This window comes from Acinonyx jubatus, chromosome E3 (assembly GCF_027475565.1).
Source record: "Acinonyx jubatus isolate Ajub_Pintada_27869175 chromosome E3, VMU_Ajub_asm_v1.0, whole genome shotgun sequence".
NCBI lineage: Eukaryota > Metazoa > Chordata > Mammalia > Carnivora > Felidae > Acinonyx > Acinonyx jubatus.
The window spans coordinates 21,444,966-21,467,254 of NC_069398.1; the positions used below are offsets into that span (position 1 = coordinate 21,444,966).

Below are 22,289 nucleotides of genomic sequence, written 5' to 3' on the forward strand. Positions count from 1 at the left end.
AGTTCCATAGCAGAGGACTCTACCCAGGGTGTGCTGCTGGATAGGGGTCCAACTCAAATTTAAGCAGGAAGGTGAAGTTAATTAGGGGTGTATCCAGAGGAGTATGGTGAAGGACATGTACCTCCACCCTCCTGGGTGGGGTTCTGCAGTGGACCTAGAGGCGGCGGTTAGCCCGCTGGTTCTATGGCTCCTCGGGAGTTAATCTGATCCTCTGGAGTTTTTACAAGGCTCTCTCCAGCTCCTCCTCCACCTGCCTGCCTCGCCAGAGAGGCCTGGCCGGGCTCCAGGATGCTCACAGCACACTTCTCCCTCTTGCAGTCTGAGCAGGCAGCCTAGCCAGTGTCTGGCACGACTTCAGTGGGCTCCGAGGGGCCAGGCCAGGGCCGGCTCTGGGGTGGGGCTCCCTGGCCGTGTGGACGCTGCAAATCCATCTCCTTAGCCCAGCTAACAGCATCGGGACCACTTTGGCAGCTCCAGGGGAAAGATTTGGAACCGTCTCCAGGAACATAGGTAAGTGAGAGGGTCTATGAGCCCTGGGGACCCACAAGGGGAATAAGCAGGCTCTCACTCATCCGAGATGTGTGTGACTCCACACTGGTCTCCTTATTTTAGACCCACAGGAGGGCTTGCAGCTGTTCTCCAAGCATGGGATTGGGGTATGTTAGGGACATGCTTCTGGTTAACTTCTACTTGATCTTCAGAGCTCAACATAGATATCACCTTCTCCAGAAAGCTTTCCTAAGCCCTAAGTGCCCTCTCTCTGTGTCCTCAAACATCCTGGCACTTCTCTGTAGCACTTTCTATACTATATTGTAAATGCCTAAAATGACCTCTCAGTTCCCTTCCACACTAGACTGTGGACTCCCTTGTGGCTGGATACTCTCCTCCAGGTGTCCTCTTACCTCCAATGTCAATGGCCCTATAAGTACTGTAGGTGTCTCCTGTTGACCACGGGAAGGAGGGCGAATCCCTTCTCTTACTTCACCAGGCAATTTCATGTTCGCATGTGCACACACATGTACAACACACACATGGCCTCGAGGAAAGTTCAGTGTGTTCTTCAATCCAGGTCCTTGTGATAGAATGTAAACTATACATAGCATTGGGATGGTAATGGGTTGAGGGGGTGGGCATTGTCACTTCAAACTAATTAGCTCAAGCTCCTGCATCATACCAAGCATGGGTCCTTCCTGCCCAGACCTTTAGGGTGTTGGCACCTACCCAGAAGTCCTCTTGGTTGACCAGATCTCCCACTTGGACCTGTTTTTTATACTCATTCTGCTTCATGTTGTTTTCTTTCTTTCCCAGGCTAGGACTATTCCCTTGGTTGAGGTATCCCAGCTCCTCATTGTGTTAAAGTCCTCATTCATTTTACTGCTGCTCAGAAAGAGAGGGAGACTTGGAGTCAGAGAAGAGAAGGGAGGGGACCCTTTTCTGGGTGGGAAACTTTTTTTTTTTTCTTTTACTCTATGATCATCCCAAACGACTTTAAACAACAAATCACTTATACTGCAAGTGTTAATCTCCTGCCTACAGACTTCAATGATCTACATACAAGATTCATGTCTTACTGCTAGCATAATTTTTGGACTTTATTATGCTGGAAGAGTGTCTGTCTCTTTCCCGACCTTGACTGTGACATTACAAAACCCTCTTCTATTGGTTTGGCCTTGGAGAACTGTTTTCAATTCCCACTTCTCATTTCCCCTAGCTACAGCAATTAGGGGTGTGGGTGAGCAGAAAAATGTTAATCTTGGTACAAATAGGCACAAGCCAGGTCTTAAAACTCAAGTTTGGGGTTAGGCATGTCTAGGCCACTAGCAAATGCAGGAGGTCACTGCTACAGCCTTCCAGAGGGACCAGTAAGACACATTCCCTAGGCTCAGAAGCATGTAGTCTAGTGTGTCTTTGGGAGCAGAGAGGTCTCTGGGAACTTACAATGTCATGTAGTAAACCTAGGTGAGATGTACATGATGCTTTGAGGGCACAGAGAATGGGAGTCTAACCTTGTGTATGACAGAAGACTTATTGGATGAGGTGATGTCTGATTTTAGCCATAAAGAACAAATAAAAGTTATCCAGGAGCGAGCATGTCCATCGACACCCTGACTCCTTGAATTCTCTCCTCTTTCTCAAGCTCTAGGAAGGCCAGAGAATGGCATCTGAGATACCCTTCTGTGCTTTGTCCAGGATATTTGGGTTTGGTAGCCAGGAGTCTGAAGCATTAACTGGACCGAGAGTACCTGTGGATGTTCCTCTGGGACTCTGGGCAGATGTGGAGACATCAAGAGGGACTAGGGTGTCTCAGAAAGCCTCAAAAAGTCAAGTCAGGGGTTGACATATGTGGTATCACCATAATTTCTGTCCAGGAGATTCTCAGTTATGGGTCCCAGTTTGGGATGTAAGACATTGGTGGTTTCTGTCTTTAGCTATGTGATAGCCTTTGCTATGTGATGGCATCTATCTCAAGGACTAAAATTTAGGAATCCAAGAGGATTCATAAGCCAAACTATCAGTGACTGTTCTTCTGATGGCTGAAGAAGGGATCTGGGGATATTGCTCTAACTTTACTTGACTGGTGTACTTCCCAAAGCTGAAGTTGTTCAGGCTACACAATTACTTGGGGCAGCTTCAATCAGAGAGTCTTGAGTGGGCTTGTTCAATGAATAATCTCAGATGGGTTTAGGAATGCTAAGAAAGGTTTAGCTGCAGGGGTTGGCCATATGGAACAGAGGGCAAGAGGAAGAAGCCAGGAATATGAGGGATTAGCATGAGTGAATGGGCTAGTAATGGGATGCCCTTGGGGTGGGTATGCCTACTGTTGCTACTTTGCCACCATTGTAATATGAATTCAAGGAAGGAATTCCACCCACCTTCTCCTTCACTCTCTCCTTCTTCCTCCTCCTCCTCCTCCTTTTCATATTAGGAAAGGTGGACTGGGGGATGATAATATACCAAATAGGAACAGGTTTTCTTATTTTGCAAAGTAATACTAGTCCTACTTTGCCCTGGCTTTTAGCTGTGTCCCTGAGTCCAACTGCATACAGGACAAAATAAAAAGATAATCTATCCATTTATGGCTATACAAAGACCCAACAGAGCCTCACATCACGGGTTTTCTGCACTTTGGGTTATTCACACTTCCAGTGTCCCCGCCCCCCCCCCCCCAACTCCCAGAGTGGGAGGGAGACCATATGAATGTTTACCCCTTCTGCACAAGCTATGCAGGGGCTGTGGGAGCTGGGGGGAAGTTTGCTAGGTAGGGACTCAGTCAGAGATGAGATCTATCCCATTCCCAACCAGTTCCAATTCTGCCATCCCAGATCCCTCCATGTTTTTCTTTTAGGCTTGTGGTGATCTTCCTCCCTCCCCTCTGGGCTTTCTTGGATTTTTGGAGTTTTCTAAGTCCCTGGAAGAGATGGTGGCTGGCTCCATGATGGTATTTACCTTTTAAAATGTGCTAGTTCTGTAACCTGAGAAGGAAATGATGGGATCCAGTCTCAGATTCCAAGGACAGCCTGTCCAAATTGAGCCCCTGTGGCCCAGCATCTGCCCCAGCTGGGTCCTTTGGGAGAGACTCAGAGCCCTGCCACCTTAGTGTATAAAGAAGCAGGTGGTGGGGAAGGAAGCTTTTGCCAGGCTTTTGTTGGCAATGAATGGAAATAAACTTTAATGGCAGTGACCCTTGGATGACGCCATTTGGGGAGACTACTTCTCTGTGCTTTCAATGATGAGCATGTATTGATTGTGTAGATGTTGCATGGAAATTAACAAGGACTCTGGCCAGGGAAAACATAAATCCAGTCCAACCTCATAATGGACTGTAAATGGCCCAGCTGGAGTGAACCACATAGGGGTCTTTTAGTTAGAGGAAGGGAGTGGATGCTTTGGGCAGCTCCCATTTCATTTCCCACCCAAGCCTCCTTGCATGACTCCCATCTCTTGGCCAGAAAGGACCATGATTGCAGGGCTGGTTGGTGGCTGTTTACATACGCCTGACAGGGCTGCCCTTTGCCCAGACTCTACTGCTTGACTGTAGCCCTCTCTCCACAGTGGGTTTTCTGTGTTTGGAACTGGGACACTGGGACTGTGGACATCACTCTGCTTTGCTTCTTCTAGCCTCAGCTTGTGTCTGTATATATAGGCTTGTCTGACGGATTTGTTTTCTTAGAAGCCAATGGTTTTATTGTTGAGTTTGGCATCTCCTCCGGCTACGAGATAAGGAGAGGAAGTTGGGCCTTTGAGTGTCAGTAGATGGCCTTGCCAAGTGACAGCAATGTGATTTAAGGAAATGACACTGCCACTCACAATATGCATTATCCAGAGCACCCTGCTGGGGCTGCTGTACTCTGAGAGGCTCAGATGGCACGGCCAGCTGTGCTGGTATCCAAGGTCAGGTGGATGGAGCAAGGCTATCCATCAAGCTGTTTGTGAGCCTCTCATTACCTCCAGGAAATTCACCCAGGGATGCTCCCCTGCTTCCCCAGGCTGCTGCATTAGCCAGTGAGCATGGGGACCCAACGTCTGCCCAGGCTGTACCTCTGTGTCAGGACTTAGAGGGGTTTCCGATGGCCCAGAGCTCCCCAGGCCTTGGGAACAGATTTCACTAATGACACTTTTATCCTTCAGTCCAGTTCATGCTTTGAACTGCCCTCTCATAAAGTATTCTGTGGCACAAGAGTGCTGCCCTCTCGGTTTAGGAAGTGGGATAGAGAGAAGGAAGGAGGAAGGCAAGAACTGGAGAGAGAGGAATCCAGGATGGTTGGAGAGAATGAATCAGGGAGCACCTGTTTGTTCTCTCTGTTTCTGCTATTTGCAAGTCCTGTGAACCCTTGAACTTCAGGGCCATGGAGTGAAACCCAGATTCATGGGGGATGCCGGAAGGTAGAGCTCTGTGCCCAGCCATCAAGGAGGAGAGGGCATAGAACAACACCTGTGCCAAATGCACACCTGCCAGGTAAACATGGCTGTGGAGGCTGACCCATGATATGTCAGAGGACAGGGCACAAGAGCTGATCAAGAAGTTGCATCTGGTACCCAAGGGAGACCTCAACCAACATCTTACATTTGTGCAATTGATCCCATCTGTTCCCAAAAGTCCCATGGGGCAGTGGGTGCGGGGATTTTCATCTCCACTTTGCTACCCACAGAATGAGGTGAATGTGTTTTTACCTGTAAGTCGGTGCAGTGACTTTGGTGGTTTTGTAAGCTGGTGGTTCTGAATCTTGTGCACCCATATTCCATATTCATGGAAATTAATACCTTTTCTTCAAAAAAAGTCCTTTCCTATGATTTAGCAATTCATGAGCAAGACTAGAGAAGCGATTGCCTCCCAGAGGCCTACTGTCCTTGCATTTGGGTTGTGTGGCCTAACTCTGTGGGGAGGGCCTCAGTGAGACAAGTCTAGACAGTTTGACTAATGTGAGAAAAATTTTAAAAATTAAGAAATCATTACTTGTGTATTATTCTAACAAGTAAGACAGCTATTTACTTATTGAGCAGACCTTCCCTTGGTAATAGGCCATGAGTGGCTACAGATTGTTGACATTTTATTAGAACTTCACAGGTGTGACTTTTACAAATTTTGCATTTTTTCACCAGGGAGTTAAGCTCACTTAGCTTGTCAGTGTGGAAGTAGATCCTCCAGTGCATTTGAACCAGAGTTTGTTGTGGGATCAGCCTGTCCCGGGCACTAAGTACAGGAAGTTGTTACCCTTGTAGAGGGGAAGACAATCACGTGGGAGGAAAAATGGCCACGCAGTATGGTGATTGCTACAGCGGAAGTAGGTGCCTTCTCTGCTTGAGTGGGGGAAGGGAGTGGTAGGGAGAAAGGTGGTCCTTGTAGAAAGTCTCCCAGAGAATGTGACATCTGAGTAGGGTCTTGGCAGATGAGTAGGAGTTCACTAAGGCACCAAGGAAGGATATTCAAGGCTGGAGGAACGGCATGTGCTAAGGCCCAGAGTCGTGTAAGGATAGCCTCTTATGGGAGTTGCAAGTGGTCTCATGTGGCTGTAGCTGATGAACATTAGGAAGGCTCCTGGAAGGAGAGGTAACAAAAGGTACCTTGATGCTAGAAGCTCACAAAGGACATTTTAGGTAGATTAAGGGGTTTGATTTTATCCCAAACACCGTGGGTAATAGATGTTTTATGTTTTAGAAAGATTGATTCCATTGTACTCCAATTGTATACCCTTGTTCAATTTTCCTTCATTGCTTAGATTATACAACAGATTCCTTAGATGTCTCATATGGATGAAAGATCTTTTATCAAGGGGCTTTCCTCACTATGACACAACCCAGCTGAGCCCTGAAGGAGCTTCCTCTGTCCTTGACCATGAAGCCCCAAGCCTCGCAAGTGCCCCCTGCTTACCTCTGCCTCTGACCACGAACCATCTCTCCTCTTGAGCAATGCCAAGCTGGCTTTCTTCCATTCCCTGGCCTCGCCTGGGGCCTGGTGCCCTAGAGCCTGTTCTGTTGGAAACAATCTCTCCCCCATCACGTCATCAGCCTCTACTTAGTTTCCAGGTCCTGGCTTCACCACCAGCCTCAGGAGCCTTCCTCAATTCCCCAGAGTAAGCCAGTCCCATGACGAGAACTGGCAGCAGCACTATGCATTTATTGTTATTTGCCCTCATTCTCCTTTGCAATTGTTTGGTATTTGTTCTTCTGCAATCTCCTGAGCTCCTCGGGGGCTGGGCTTTGTCTCTGGTGCCTGGCAGGACACTGGGCACTATTTATGGATAGATGGAAGTAGGGGGAATCATTTAGACGTTTCTTGTAGGGGACCAGAGGAGAGACCAAATGGCTTCAGTGAAGCCGGTGTCAGTGGGATTGTGGAGGGGGAGGTCTGTGAAGGGCCACATCTGTAGGGTGGTACCCACTGGATCGGACTTGATGTGGGTCCTGGAACAGCAGAAAGAGGTAGAGATGATGTGAGGGAATGCAAAGGTGATTTGCTCCCTCTCCCCACATTCTTAGCCCTGTCCCCTGTAGAAGAGGGGATAATTCTGCTCTCTGTGATTTTGCTTTTTTGCCTTCCCCTCTCTACAACAGCCTTCCCAAAGGAGGAGGACTCAGTAATCACTGGTCTGAGACCGGAAACTGCATTAGTGAACAGCTCTGGTCCCTGTGCTCAGAAAGTTCATGCCACACATGGTCACTCTATTACTCTTCCTGTCTTTTTGCAAACAGCCCACCTGGACAGGACATTGCTTAAAGCAGCCTTGCCAGCCCCTTGGGGGCCGCTTCTTCCTGACACTCCTCTCTTTCTGCGTCTGGGCAGATATCAGAGCAAAATTTGCTCTCAGCTCTCATCATTATGCGTTCGGTGTGGAGGAGAAGGCGCCAGATCGTCCCTTGGACTTCCTGGACTAGGACACCTTGTCCAAGCTCTGTCCGGGGGTCTTTTGTTCTCAATGGGTTGCTCTCAGACCACAGACCCCCCAAAAGAATGAAATGAGAGATGAAGTAAGATCTTCCAACACCCTGATAGCCTACACTGTCCAAGTTCCGAAATATCAGTGAAACGTATAACTGTTTACCTAACACACCCAACACAGCTGAATAATAAACAGAATAGAACGTGTAGAGTTACCCAGTCCTTCCCTGCTGGGCTGGCATTCAATTCCATTTTCTTGCCGTTGACTTCCTAAGTTGGCCTTGAGATTCTTTTGTTTTGAATTCAGTAGATCTAAAATTAGACGAGGGATATTTTTTTTCTTTTTGATACGTAAAAATTTGGTGTAATAAATGACAAATATGTAATAACAAGATGTGCCAACGGGCTCCAACCTGCAGAGAGATCTTGACACTTTGCTGTGTCTTGTCATTTCTTTTAATCTGAAAATGTTAACATTTATATTCTCAAATGCATGATAAGTGCCAGGGTGTTCAGATTATGACTTGATCACGACTATCGGAACACTCAAATTTGGGATCTATGAGGAAAATTCTCGTCCAGTCAGGAAAACAAAACCACACTAGATGTCTCAAACAGATGGCGTTCAATACACAGGCCTAGTTACACAGGAATTGGAAAGCTGAAATGACCCCAAGAATTAGTAATTGCAAGAACAGCTACCATCCCGGGAGCTGGGGGAGCAAAAGAGAAGAGATGGTCTCTCTTGGGCTAGGAGGGGCCCAAAGGGACTGGTGCTCAGACCCCAGAGGGAGGGGTTAACCCAGCAGAACTGCCGTGACCGAGGGCATCCAGGGTGGGGTGGAGTGTGGCACAGCTGGCAGTCTGATCCTTGAGGGTCATAGCTCAGCTGGCTACTAGTGCCTCTGTGATGTGGGCAAGGCTGGCACTGCATGTTGCAGGGGGTATCGAGGCTGGTCTTAGCCATACCAGAGGTCACCTGGGGACAGGAGTCATCTCTCTGTGGTTTTCTCCTCTCTGGCCTCCCCATCCTCCTAGAGTCCTTCTTTGGTGAACCAACCAGAAAGCCAGTGGGCCGGGGTTGCCTGCGAAGAGTGGTCTGGAGAAATTAGCCCCAGCATCCACAGAGTGTCTGTGGGTGGCCAAGGCTGAGTGGCCACAGGGAATAGCCGTATTCACAAAGGCAGATTTGTGGACGGGCCAATTTCGAGACGCCACAAAATCACTCCTACCTCACACAGAGATTGGGCCTCCTGGGTTGTATGCTGATAAGCTTATCTTGCAGAAGTCTGATAAAGTTAAGCTCGTGCAGATGGGCATGAAGAGTGTGAACATTCCCATCTGTCAATCAGTGGAGAAGAGGCAGGCCATCTTTGGGCCAATGGGATGCTAATGGCTGAGCTTAGACAGGAGGGGAGGGGGCTCCTGCTCCTCTCTGGGTCATACTCGCTTCAGTGTGGGCTTTGAGAGGTCAGGGTTCTCTGGAGGGCACTTCCTGGTGGCGGATGCTGCAGGCGACATGTCCTCTCCTACTTAGCCGGGAGCCCCTCCCCGCCCCGCAAAGCTGAATAAGCCTGTTGCCTCTTCCAGGGGACCTGGCTTCCCACGAAATCTCTGGGTTCATAGCTCTTTGTTCTTAAATTGAAAAAAATATTTTTAACGTTTATTTATTTTTGAGAGAGAGAGAGAGAGAGAGAGAGAGAGAGAGAGAATGTGAGCAGGGGAGGGGCAGAGAGAGGGAGACACAGAATGCAAAGCAGGCTCCAGGCTCTGAGCTGTCAGGAGGGGCTCAAACTCACAAACCATAAGGTCATGACCTGAGCTGAAGTCGGACACTTAACCCGCTGAGCCACCGAGGCACCCATATAGCTTTTTGTTCTGAGGGGCTGTGGAGAGAGTTGAGGAAACATTTGAACCGTGGCATTCAGGGCAGAGTCCCGTGAGGCCATCATGGGGGTGGCTGTGATAATGTGGGGCAAGTACTCCAAGAAAACCCCAGGCAAAGGGGTGCCGAGGCCACTGTTCCTCCCCCGTGTGAACATTCTCTTTGTTGTCAGTCTAAAAAATGTGGGGCTTGATTTTATTCCTGAAAACCAGGAAAGAGACCCCAAGGGTTTGAGGGGCTGGCTGGAAAGAACAGAATTTGTGATTCTCCATTCCCCATTCCGACACGTCCTTGTCAAGCGTTCTTCTTGGACATCTCTCTGCTGTGCCAGCCTCTCTCGACCTCCTTGGAGACGCCCGTGAGGTGCCATGGGGCTCCGGGGTTGGTTCCAGGCACACATCTCCCACCTCCACCCCCAGCCCTGATCTGACCATTCCCCTTGCCCGCTTTCTTTAAAGGCAAGAGAAGATGCCATATGCGAGTTTTCCAGGAAGACTGAGGACCAGAGGTTACATGGGACTGATGTCTAAATGGGTGATAGCAGATTCTTTGGCTCTGGGCATCTTGGGGTGGGAAGAGAGTGCCGGGCAAGGGTGAAGTGGGCACAGAGAGAGATTTTTGTGGAGACTGTACTGTTCAGTGATTTTTCCCTCAGGCTCAGTTGGAATAGAAAGTACCACCTCTTTCTGACCTTTGCTCGTCTGAGCTGGCTGTGTGCAGGCTCTATCTCTCAGAGCAGAGTCCGTGATCAGGGAGAGTGTATCCAACCCACTCCATCCCTCCTTGACGCTGAGGCCCTTGGAGATGATTCTGCACAGTGTTTCTCAAGATTTTTTAGCGCATGCCCTCTGCAGTGTGCTGTCCCCGTCAGCCAAGATTTGGTCAAGCTTGGTGTTAATGGAACGCGTTTTCTAAAAGTGCCTGCGTCCCCCTCCTTGTTTCCCCTCTCTGTTAAGAGCATCGCTGGCTTAGTGACATTTTACAAATGAGAAAATCCAGGCTCAAGAGGGGAAGGGGTCGAACATGTGCTCCTGGCAGAGCCGGAAGGGTCTGAGGTCTCCCCGCCCCCCCATCCTAAAGCCCGGCTCCCTCTGGAACACCCCCCGGCACTCACTCCAAGGCGGAACGCTGCGTCTGGTGAGCCCCACCTGGCCGGATTTATTTTGTGTATTTACCGGGAGAAAGCGGTATTAAGGTATCACGGAAGGTACTACCGTACTGGCTAAAGAAGCATCCCAGAAAAGTCAACATCGTTGTCTGGATGCCAAGCATATGGTGAACTAGTATGAGGATGAGACCCTGGGGTCTTGCCCAAGACGAGGCTTCCCGGATAGACTAGCAGGAGCAAGTAGAAAGGCGTTGTGGCGGGAGGGGTTCCCTGGAGGTGATGGTCTTGAACTGAAACTATCCCAGACACGAGCCCTGCTCTAGGAAAGGCAGCCAGAGAGGTGGGCAACTCCCACATAGCTTTTCCCCTCCTCCCTGCACCGTCTTCCCTCTACCTCCCCTCCTGGCCATGCTCTGTGTCACGACTACTTCTCTTGGCGATCTACCTGTAAAACACAGGTGTATGGGTAAGACGTCTGGCTGGCTGCGGTCCATGTGGCTTTGCATCTGGATGTCTGCAGGGGGGACATGTGCGTGTGTCCGGACAGCTGTGTGTGTGTGCCTGGGCAGACATGTGTGCGTGTCTGGGCAGGCGTGTGTGTGTGCATGGGGAGGCAAGTGTGTTTATATGGGCAGGCATATATGTGTACCCAGGCAGGCATGTGTGTGCAAGGGGCAGGCATGTGTGTGCGTGGGCAGGCGTGTGCGTGTGCATGGGCAGGCGTGTGCATGGGCAGGCGTGCAGTTTACAGGATGGCTGCCACTCAGCAGTGCTCTCAGGAGAGGAGTGCAAAGCAGAGCCCACGCTTCCTGCTTTCCCCAGGCACCGTCCATCCAGCTCCACGTCTGGAGAGGACGCCCCCGAGGCCACCTGCACCCAAAGAGCCCAACCTTCCCTCCTGGTCTGGGAGACAGCATGGAAGACCCGGGCTCTCCCAGGGGTGGGCAGCGCCTAGGTCCACGGCCCTGCGGTTCTGATCCAAACCACGCGGCCCGGGACCCCCCACGTCACTAGCTGCACTTTCCCACCTTCAGAGCCGCGAGTCCGAGCTGGAGCGAGAGGTCTGCGGGAAGCTGTGCCAGCAGCCGGAGCAGCCGCAACGGCAGCAGGAAGAGCCACACCGGCACCCTCCAAATTGGGACTCTAGCCCTTTAAATCTGCTCAGTTACCAAAAAAGAAGAGGCATCAGACCCTGTTAATTAAAGCTCGCCCTGGTCCATCATTCTGAGGAGCTGCAGTGCTCTGCTCCTTCCTGATGGCTTAGAGATTCTCCTAAACTCCCAGCCATGGATCTTGGAGAATTTCCCCCGAGATCAGCAGGAGGTATGATCCTTGTCGATGGCACTCTGGGGCTTGTGTGGCTCTAAATCAATGATACCACTGACTGCATGGACACTGCCTGGCCCCTGTCTCTCCCTCTTCCCCTCTGCCTCCCCTCCAGTCTCCCAGCTTGTGTTTAGTTGAGACCAATCAAGTTTTCATGGGGTTCGGAGGAAGGGGAGGGGTTGAGGGGTCTGGAGGTGGCTCCCAACGTGTTTGTTTTGGTCCTGGCTTCACCCAGCTGCCCAAGTGGTTCGCAGGAGCTAGGAAACGTGTTTCTACAAGCCTGGGTTCCTGCAGAACCCTTCCTCCTTGCTGGGTCCCTTCCCTCAGGGCATCATTAAAAGGGCAATAACCCTGGCTTGACTTGCTTCTTAAATCAATGACCTGCCATCCGGTTGGCCTGAAGATGGCTGTGCGGCTCTTGCCCGGTGTTATTGAAAAACTCATTCCATCCAACTTTTTTTCCGTAAATTGTCCCGGCAGGAAGACGGCGCTGGTCCCTGTCCTCGGGTCTCCCCTTCCCTACTTTAACGCTGCTGGATTAAAATGCTTGTGGGATTTCAGGAATTTGTAACCCCTTCCCTGTGCCTTTTGAGGAAACTCACTTCTAGCTGAGCCTAAGGTTCTGTTGCAAAGAGTTGTTTTTATTCAGGAATCTGCTCTCGGCTGGCAGAGAGGGGGAGGAGATTTATCTTCTTTTACATTGCATTTTGTAAATTGTACTCGGGCCCAAAGAACATCTATCTGCAAATCCTCCATTGATTTGTTTTCGCCCCCACATCTTCCTTCTGGGTGAAATGCTCTTCTTGAGTCATACCCGAAGGAGAGGTTTCCTTTCAGTCAGCTTGACACGACTTCACAGATGTCCCCGAGAGCCAGGCCCTGGCAGAGGGAGCCATTTTTACCGTCCTGAGTTACAGTCCTTAGGAGCCCAGAGCATGGGTGCCTGTGTGCTGAGAGGGGGCTTCCAAGGGCTCATGCTCACCCCCACCCGGGGAAAGTAGTTGAGGAGAGCGCTTTCACTGATTTTTCCAGGAGCTTTAAAACACTCTGGATGATTAACATCACTTCTCAAGTCTTGGGAGGGATCTGAGCCAAAACACAGCTCATGGGAGTGGGGATTTTCCCCCAAAGTTATTGCCTGCAGAATCCTCAATCGCTCACATGAACACTGGTTATGGAGTGTGTAGCTAAACCCTCTCCCACCCCCCAGCAAAGGATGGGAACTTTCTCTGGGTGAATGCTGGGGAAGGCAGGATATCTGCCTCCCAGACACCGTGGGTGCAAAGTGATTCCTATTTTCAGAATAATAAAACTCTCAGCCGTGGCAGAAACGCTCTGGTTAAGAGAGACTATTCAAAGCCTACAAATGAAGCACTGGATGGAACTCCGAATCACTGGGCCCGGCAGTGGATGTGTGTAATAATTTGAGGATTCCGCGGGAGGCGTCCAGGGAGAGATGTTCCCAGCAAACGAAAACCCGCCATAGATGTAGGGTGCTGGAGGCACCGTGCAGGGTGAAGAGAAGTGGCATTGCAGGCTGGGTGGCCACTTCCGGGCTCTGCTTTCGGCTGGTCCACGGATGGCTTCACTGAGGGTCACTGCAGCTGGGATGTAAGACTGTGGCCACGGAGGCAGGGCTGCTCCCCTGAGCCCACAGATGGAGTGTCCACCTGGGAGCTCCTCATATAGCCATAGGTACCTCTTCTTGCTCTTGACCCTCTGTACCCTTGGGGCCTCACGCCACAGGCCCTCTGCCTCTCTCGGCATGATTGCTGGAGTCGACGCCCTTCTTCTCTGCCCCTTTCTAGAGGAAGCCAAAAGAACCCGGGCTTCCCCAAAGCCCTCCCAGGGCAGGGAGAGGCCTGGGATAGACGCCACCAACCATGTCCTTGGATGGGTAAATAAGTAGATAAGTAGACTGTTACTTTGTGTCAACTTTTCTTTTCAACTTAATGGTGTGTGTGTATGTGTGTGTGTGTGTGTGTGTGTGTGTGTGTGTTTGAATTTACTGGATGACTGTTGGCTTTCAAAAAGCTGTAAAAGGATCCCAATGGAGTTCGTTTAGACATGGCAACTCTGTACATTTTGTGGTCCATGGATGTTCTTGGAATGGCCTGAGCGGGCATTTGCATAACCAGGGTGGTGGAATAGAAAGGGCGTGGCCTTTGTTGGCAGACCTTCACTGGGATCTCAGAGCCACCACTTACTCATATGTTGCCCGGGCCCGCTCTTTAATCTCACCGGGCCTCAGTTTCTTCAATCTGTGAAATGGTAGAGCTGTCAGGATTCAATGGAATAAGGTGACAGAACTCTGTGTACACAGCGGGTACAAAAGAAATCTTTCCTTGGGGCACCTGGGTGGCTCAGTCATTTAAGCTTCCAACTATTGGTTCTGGCTCAGGTCATGATCTCATGGTTCGTGGGTTTGAGCCCCGTGTTGGGCTCCGTACTGGCAGTGCAGAGCTTACTTGGAACTCTCTCTTTTCCCTGCCACTTCCCCATTCGCTCACTCTCTCTCTCAAAACAAATAAACTTTAAAAAAAGAAGAAGAAGAAATCTTTCCTCTTGTCTTCCTGTGAAGGCATCTGCCTCCAGTTAAGCAAAGCTTCACGTGAAGGATAAAACTACGTAAATAACTCTAGTGACTCCTTTGCTAAATGCTGGGCCATGCCTTCTCCGAGGGCAGGGGTGGCCTCTTCTGTGTCATTACACAGCTCCCAGTGGCACTGAAACTGCATAAAGGTTCATTGAATGAATACACGATGGTGTGTGGACACTTAACCTTCACCATAGGTGATTTTTAATGACTAAGCAAAATCACTTCTCACTCAAGTCTACTTAAGAAATGTAGCTAAGCCAGACAGATCAAAGAGCCCTGTGACTGCAATAAATTTAGACTAAAATATATCCTTTTGTATGGAAATTTGAATTGTAATAAAAAAATGTCTCCTGCACTAGGATCATATCAGGTGCCTGTGGACTCCAGGGGTGTCCTTGAAGCCATTCTGATTGCTAAGAAGTCAAGGTGACTTCTGCCCTCCCTCATTATGTGCTACTCCCTCTTCTTTATGCTTTGAAGAAGAAGCGGTTCTAAAAAGGGAAAACAGCTCTGGGTGCAAAGAGGCACTTATCATGTTTCTCTGGTTAGTAGAACAAGCCAGTCTATGTATCAGCCAATTAATTAGTAAGCTGAGCTGCATATGGACATTTAGTACTACTGAGGAGAGTAATTGATTGAATAAATATTTATCAAAGGTAACAGTAATAATAATAACCAATCCCACCCACCACCGCCACCACCTAACAGAGCGTCTCCTTGGCTAGGGGCTGGAGATACCAACCTGAGAGTGAGGCACCTCTGCTCTCAAGCATGGGGATAGACTAGTAAACAAAGGGTGTCAGTGCAGACTGGTAGAGGCCAGGAGAGGCAAGAGCCCAGGGCACTGTGGGGGCACAGGGGTGGGGCCTACCCTAATTCGATTGACTCCCAAAATGAGTTCCCAAAGAGGTGGCTTTGGAAGAGCTTTTCTTGGGAAAGGAGACCAGTGGTGGACAAGTCGCCATAAGGAGTGGCGGCTAATTCTACTGGGCTGTGTTCTGGAGGACCATGTGAGAGAGGAGGCTGGAGAGGTGGGCAGGTGGTCAGATCCCAAAGGGCCTTGGGTGCCTACAAAGGAGGAGACTTTATTCCGAAGGAGATGAAGAGTCACTGAGGGGTTTTAAGCAAGAGAATAACTTGGGAAAATTGAATTCAACAAATCTGAATCAACACCGATCATATCCCAAGCTGTGTTCTAGGCTCTGAGGCTACAGCAGTGAACAAACCGGACAGAAACTTTGTAGAACCTTCCTTGTAGAACTTTCATCCAGTGGGGAAGCCAAACAGTGAGAACAGAAAAGTGAATTGTAAATTGTAAATAGCATGTTAGGAGGAGAAAGAAAGCAGAGGAGGGTAGGGTGCAGGGACAGTGATGGGGCCTGCATGTGCGCAATCCTACACAGGAGGGAGGGAGAAGGTGGCACTGGAATATAGACTTTTAGAGGCATCATAAGAACTTTGGCTTTTACTCTGAGTAAGATGGAAGTTAGCCCTGGGCTCTGAGCAGAGGGGAGACATCTAAAAATGAACCTTCTAACTACCATGCTGTGAAAAGTTTGTAGGTGGGCTAGAGTGGAAGCAAAAAGACTAGCGAGGAGGCGAATCCAAAATCCTTGTGAGAGGGGCTGGTGGCTGGACAAGGGGTAACAGTGGAGGTGTGAAAAGTGCTAGGATTCTGGACTTTCTCTCCCTTTTTTAGGATGGAGGCAATGGGATTTGCTGATGGATTGGATAGTTGTGTGAGAGAGAGATGAGTCAAGGATGACTCAAGCTTCGTTGGCCTCCCATGGGGATGGCTGTGGGTGGAGGAGGTTTGGGAGAAGATCAGGGGTTCGGTGTTTCTCCTGTTAACTTTGAGGCGTCTGGTGAGCATCCCAGCAGAGATGTTGAGTGGGCAGTCCTGAGTTCACAGCAGAGATCCAGGCTGGAGACAGTCTTGGGAGCCATCGGAGGACAGATGGTATTTCAAGCTATATCAGATGAAATCATCAGGAGACAGACTATGATGAAGAGAACTGAATTTTGAGGCATTACAACTATTTACAGGTTGAAGAGAGGAGGAAAAACCAATCGAGGAGATTGAAGAAGAGGTTTCTCTTCGGTTTAAGACAATTCACCCCTTCCTACATTCTATCTCCTCTCCTCTTCTGGGAGCAAGATTCATAGATCACCCTCCTCATTGTCAACAGATCCTTTTCTCCTGTCTTCTTTCCACCCCCCTTGGAGATCTGCTTAGAGCTCTTGCCTCTTAAAAAGAACCCTTCTTGGGGTGCCTGGGTGGCTCAGTCGGTTAAGTGTCTAACTCTTGATTTTGGCTCAGATTATGATCTCGGGGTCGTGGGATCGAGCCCCATGTTGGGCTCCATGCTGAACATGGAACCTGCTTAAGATTCTCTCTCCCTCTCCCTCTCTCTCTCTGTCTCTCCTCTGTCTCTGCCCCCCCCCCAAAGTTAAAAATAAAAGGAAACTTCTTCTTGACCCCTACATCCTCCACTCACTTTTACCTGATTTTTCTCTCTCTGTTTTTTTACAGATAAACTTTTCTTTCTCCCAATATTAATCGAACAACTACCATATGCCAGGCATGAAGGATTTAGAGACAAAAAATAGCCTTTATCCTACTTGAAAGGCCATTTATTTCTACTTCATCTACTTCCATAAAGCATTTTGGAGGTGTACATATTGTGAAATCGAAAACATATAATCATAAACTAAGGATACAAATTTTGTACCAAGGAAAACACAATTTAGGATAGAAAAGCAAGATCTCGGGCATCTAGGTGGCTCAGTCGGTTAAGCATCCGACTCTTGGTTTCAGCTCAGGTCATGATCTCACAGTGTGTGAGTTCAAGCACCGCACTGGGCTCCGTGCTGATGGCGTGGAGGCTGCTTGGGATTCTGTCTCCCTCTCTCTCTGCCCCTCTGCTGCTTGCACTCTGTCTCTCTCTCTCTCTTTTCTCTCTCTCAAAGATAAATAAACATTAAAAATCATTTTTTTAATAAAAAGAATAAAAAAGAATGTCATTGAGCCACTAATCTGATCATAGTTTCCCAGTGAGAAAAGGGAAAGCGGGAAGTCCTTAAAAAATTTACTGAAGTATGGTATATATATCCAAGAAGTTCTCATATCATAATTATATGGTATATAAATTGTCATCATTTCTAGCCAGTGCTCTATCAGAACTGACAGTATCGATTTGCCCATTTCAGACGTTTTGAGATTTGCTTTTTGAGTTTCGAGGTTTACGAGATGATAAGCTCAAGGAAAACAGAAGTTTTCTGGCCTTTCATTCTAAAAGAATATTTTCTTCTGGAGTTTCACTTAAGGGCCACTGAAAAAATTAGGTAGACCATGCCTTGTCTATTTCCACGACATATTTTGGATAGCATTTACAAATATGTACTTATGCAGTGAAATGCAAGAGCGTAAGCTAAGGATACAAAAGGGCAAAGGTTGGCAGTTATTTAGTATCATCTGAAGCCTGACAAGGGACAGTCAGAAGGTAGATCCTAGACGAGGTAGTAGGGTGTTAAATGCCAGAGAGATCAAGCAACGTAGGGGCTGGGGAATGGCCCATGGATTTGGAGAGTAGGAGGCGGTCAGCACAGTTCCCTGGAGCGATGGAGGCCGCAGTCAGATTGACGGAGGTCAAGGAAGGAAGTGGAGCTTTGACGTGATGGTTTGAGGGGAGACTGCTATTCCAAGAAAGTTCATCGTCATGGCATGGAGGGAGATGATGGCAGGCAGAGAAGGCTGTAACACCTAAAGAAGGGTTTTGTTTATGCCCCAGCAGAACGGGAGAGACTTAGTCATGTTCTTGGAGAAATAGGTCGCCAAGAGACAGAGGAGAGAGATGAAGGGGACAGAAGACAAATGACAGAAGCAGGGACCTGGATAAATTCTCATACGGTGTGTGCACTCACACACGCTCAACTTAGCTTGGTGTCTCCCTGTCTTTAACTTTTCCTGGTGAAGGACCCCTCACCTCGGCATTGTTCTCCTTCGTTTTAAAGCCAAGATGGCCCTGGGGCACCTGGGTGGCTCAGTTGGTTAAGTGTCCAACTTCAGCTCAGGTCACGATCTCACAGTTTGTGAGTTCGAGTCCCGCATCGGACTCTGTGCTGACAGCTCAGAGCCTGGAGCCTGCTTCTTTCTGATTGTGTATCTCCCTCTCTCTCTCTGCCCCTCCCCCATTTTGTGCTCAGTTTCTTTCTCTCTCTCTCTCAAAAATAGGTAAACATTAAAAGTAAAATAAAATAAAAGTAAAGCCAAGATGGCCCTTGGCAACCACATACCTTGTGGGGGTTGGGGGAGCGGTTCTAAGATGTGGTCCATTTGGTCTCTCCCTAAAGAGAAGGCCATTGTGGGGTCTCTGCTGGGCTTCATTTCAGCCATCTGTTGCCATGTCAGGGCCGCAGGGGGCCTTAGTGAGTGTCCAGCCTGTGTCCTTATTCCTCACGTGAGGAAACTGAGGCGGAAGTCTCCTTGGCAAGATAGAGACAGCAGCAGGAGAGCTCGACCCCAGATCTTGCTCATTCTGCTTGATCAGAGCGTCCACAGACCCTTCTAGAACTCTCTCTCTTGATCTCTCAAACTTGAGTGATCGGCACGCACCGACATCACCTGCAGGGTTTGTTAAGACACAGACGCCCTGGACCCCACCCCCAGAATTTCAGAGTCAGTAGGACTGAGGTGGGGCCCAGACTCTGCCCCTCTAACAGCTTCCCAGGAGCTGCAGAGGCTGCTGATCTGGGGGCCACGCTTTGAGAACAATGCCAGGGTGGTACTGTGGGCAGGGGAGGTGGTGGGGGAGGCAGGAAGAAGGAGAGGGGGAGGAGGAAGGCTGGACCTGGCTCCTGGGAGATTTTCCCCTGGGCTGATCTCATTTCTCTCAGCCGCCAGCCCCAGAAGATGAGGCATTCACCTTCCAGCCACTAAATATCGAAGGAATGCAGTGGGGCAGGCTGTGCTCTGAGGCTAATCCCAGCAGAGTTGGGCTGTTAAACACAGCACAGTCTGAGCTCCGAGATCCCTGCCGCCCTTCGCAGGGAAGCCCGGCTGGGACCCAGGCTGAGACGTCCAGATTCCATTCCATTTCAGCAACTCTGAGAGCTGCTGCTCTCCCCAGATCCCCCAGGAGAGAAAGAGCTGCCTGGCTGGGTGTGACTCAAGGTTTTTCTTCAGCATATTCCATTATCTTGACGCTCAGAGCATATGTCAAGTGAATTCTGTGTTTCTGGCAGGTTATTACGCACTGAATTAGTGTGTTGAAATAAAAACTATAATAAAGCTGTACCAGACTCTTAAATTGTTAAAATTTATTATAAAATGTGCATAGTTATTAACTGATTTTCGCCTGTGCGCCTTTGCCTGTGCCCGAAGCCAAAGAGATGAAAAGTGACTCTGTCAAAGGGAGGCCGAGAGTTGGCTCCTGGAATTCTCCAGAGAGTCCCAGCGGGGCAGCAAATTCACAGTTTCACGGAGAGCGGGGCTGGCCTCTCCCCACGGCCTCGGCCTTTCCCCGCGGCTGCAAGTCACGGTCCCACGGGAAGGAAGCCGCTCTGTCCACTCCGGGGAGTCCCGGGCAGGCGGAGGGCGGTGTAGACAATTGCGCCTCGCGTGTCACCAGTGTTTACACCCCGCAAGGCCTAGTGCCCACCCTCCCTAATCCTGGGACCGAATGTTCCAGCGTGGAAAGCGGCTGCAGATGGGCTTCCAGCACGTTCTCTCCTGCCATCCCCGCAGGGATGCTTCTTTCTCTGCCTTCTGAGAACCCGGTGGAGGTGCCAAACAGTCCTCAGCGCAGTGCAGGCTGTCCCCGGCTTGGTCCGGCACCGGGGAGCCAGCCGCTTCCGGGGCTGTCGGGGTCTCCCCAGCATTTTCGAGAGGAGGCCGGCGTGTCCCCTGGGCTCACCTCTGTGGGTCGGAGGGTGAGGCTCCCTCTGTCGTGAGAGAGATTCTCCGGGGTGCGGGCGGCCCCTGGCTCCCAGTGCGCATTTTGAATCAGGTCCCAGGTGGCTGTCTGGACTGGGCTCCAACCCCCTGAGACGTGCCTTTGCGCCGAGGCCGACGTCCTCCTCATCGGTTTTCTAGCCCCGGCCCCCGATTGCCTTCCCAAGACCAGCGAGACTGCCAGTCTGAAGCCGGAAACACCTTTGCCTGAGCGAAAGTGAGAATGAAAAGCTCAGACTGGTTCCCAAATGCCAAGGCTGAGGGTTTTCTTGCATTTGCGCCGACTGTATCCTGGCGTTGCCCGGGGGGTGGGGGTGGGGGTGGCAGGAGCTCATCCATCTACTGGTGCCCCGTGGATTTCCCCCAGGAGTGTCAGGAACCACAGCCACTGTCCCTGATCTTGGGGGGGGGGGGGGGGGGCAGCTCCCAGCCTTGCATCTGTGTGGTCCCGGGTGAACTGAGAAGCGTGGGGCCAGTGTGGGAGAAGTCTTTGGTTTTACATTCCTTCCGGGAGGGATTTTCCTCCAGATCGTCTCTATTTCATCCCTGTGTGTATAGCGGAGCTGCTACCTAAGCCTCGGAGTTCGGCATCACACGAACCGCGGAGGACGCTCAGTGGTCCAGCTCCTGCTTTCCTGTGCATGTGCTGCTTTTGCTGAGACACCCGTTCACCCGTTTCTCTGACCCTGGGAGCTAAGGCTGCCTTCCCGGCGTGGAGCTGTAGGGAGACCAACCTGTATCTGAAAGACAACTGGATGGTTCAGATTGCTTTTTGCCCTTCTGGTCGCTGAGTTGGAGGCAAACCAAACTGTACTAGCAGAAATTGACACTTAAGCTCCGCTGAGACTGTCCCATAACCTGAGTCCTCCCTCTTCTGCCCTCTGCCCCATCAAAGCCTTAGCATAGTCCGTGGAGGGGTGTAGGGAGAGGAGTAAATGTTTGGATTCAAATATTTGGGTTTGGGTGAGCGATGGGTTTACTCCTTCCGCACTTCCCCTCCGCACACTGGTGCTGCGGTGCCTCACACCCACAAGATGGCAAGATCACATGAGTCTGTAATAAAGAGGAATCTAGTTAGTTCATCAGCATTGTCTCTTCGGCTGGGCAGTGATTTCCTAGTTTTAAAAGACAGTGAAATTGCCGGTGTGAGAACTGGTGCCTGCTAAAGGAGATCGTAAAGTGGCCAATTTAGGAGAGCCACGGTGCACGTTGAGGATCCATTTATATGTTTTCCACCTAGTTCCAGAAAGGATGCGGTGCAGGGCAGGTTGCAAAGACGCATGTCCAAGTGCAAGACATAATTCAATAACAAATAAATGGACGGAGAAAATAAGACCCCGGGAAAACAAGACTGAAGAAGCAAGGCTGGAGCCAGGAGTGAGGTTAGGACGCAAAATCCATGACATCAGACCCTGTTGCGTTTGCTAGAGGTGAACTCCAGGGCAGCCCTGGGCTTTCTCTGAGCCAACACAGAGAGGGAAGCAGTCTTTGGTTGCAGACCCAGCATCCATGTGAGAAAAGCAAACCAGCTGCTCAGGAGAGGCACAGCTATTCGTGTTACTGGAGGCAGAAAGAAATATTCCCCCACAGGTCCCCCAAAACGGGTCACAGTGCAGTGTGACCAGCAGCGTCCTGACCCGCCTTACCGCCAGTCCAGATGGCAAGGAACATAATAGGGCGGACTGCTGTAACATTCCTCCAGGTGGGGGGCACGGCTAGGGAGACAGAGCTACCCCAAACACTCTCTGAAGGTCTGACTCAATCCTAATCAGAGTTAAGCCTCTGACAGGCTGCCTTTCCTTCAGGCTGTTCTCCATGATGAGTGATTCTGTGGTGTAATGTCGGAGGCTGCTGCAGTGTTTAAGGTGCGTGTGTGTGTGTGTGCGCGCGCGTGCGTGTGTGTGTAAGGGAGATGGTAAAGGAGGGGGTTGCACTGGGGTTTACACACCCCACCCTCTCCACTTTGTTCCTTTCATTTTTCACATTGGGGTTCCTCGTAAGACTTACTTGAAGAAAGAGGTCTCCCACTGCTAATAGTAG

At 50.1% G+C, this 22,289-nt stretch overlaps 1 protein-coding gene across 2 annotated transcripts in view; it reads left to right on the forward strand.

The window, feature by feature from the left end:
* The first annotated feature begins 287 nt into the window (after window positions 1-287).
* The window catches only part of CALN1 (calneuron 1), a 520,543-nt gene continuing 498,541 nt past the window's right edge, over window positions 288-22,289 (forward strand). The window contains exon 1 of one of the 2 annotated variants that reach the window (XM_053212930.1): window positions 288-510. The gene's annotated coding sequence lies outside the window, so the exon portion shown is untranslated. Of the gene's footprint in view, window positions 511-11,207; window positions 11,695-22,289 lie in introns of those variants that run through there. The other variant, XM_053212929.1, reaches the window with a different exon arrangement.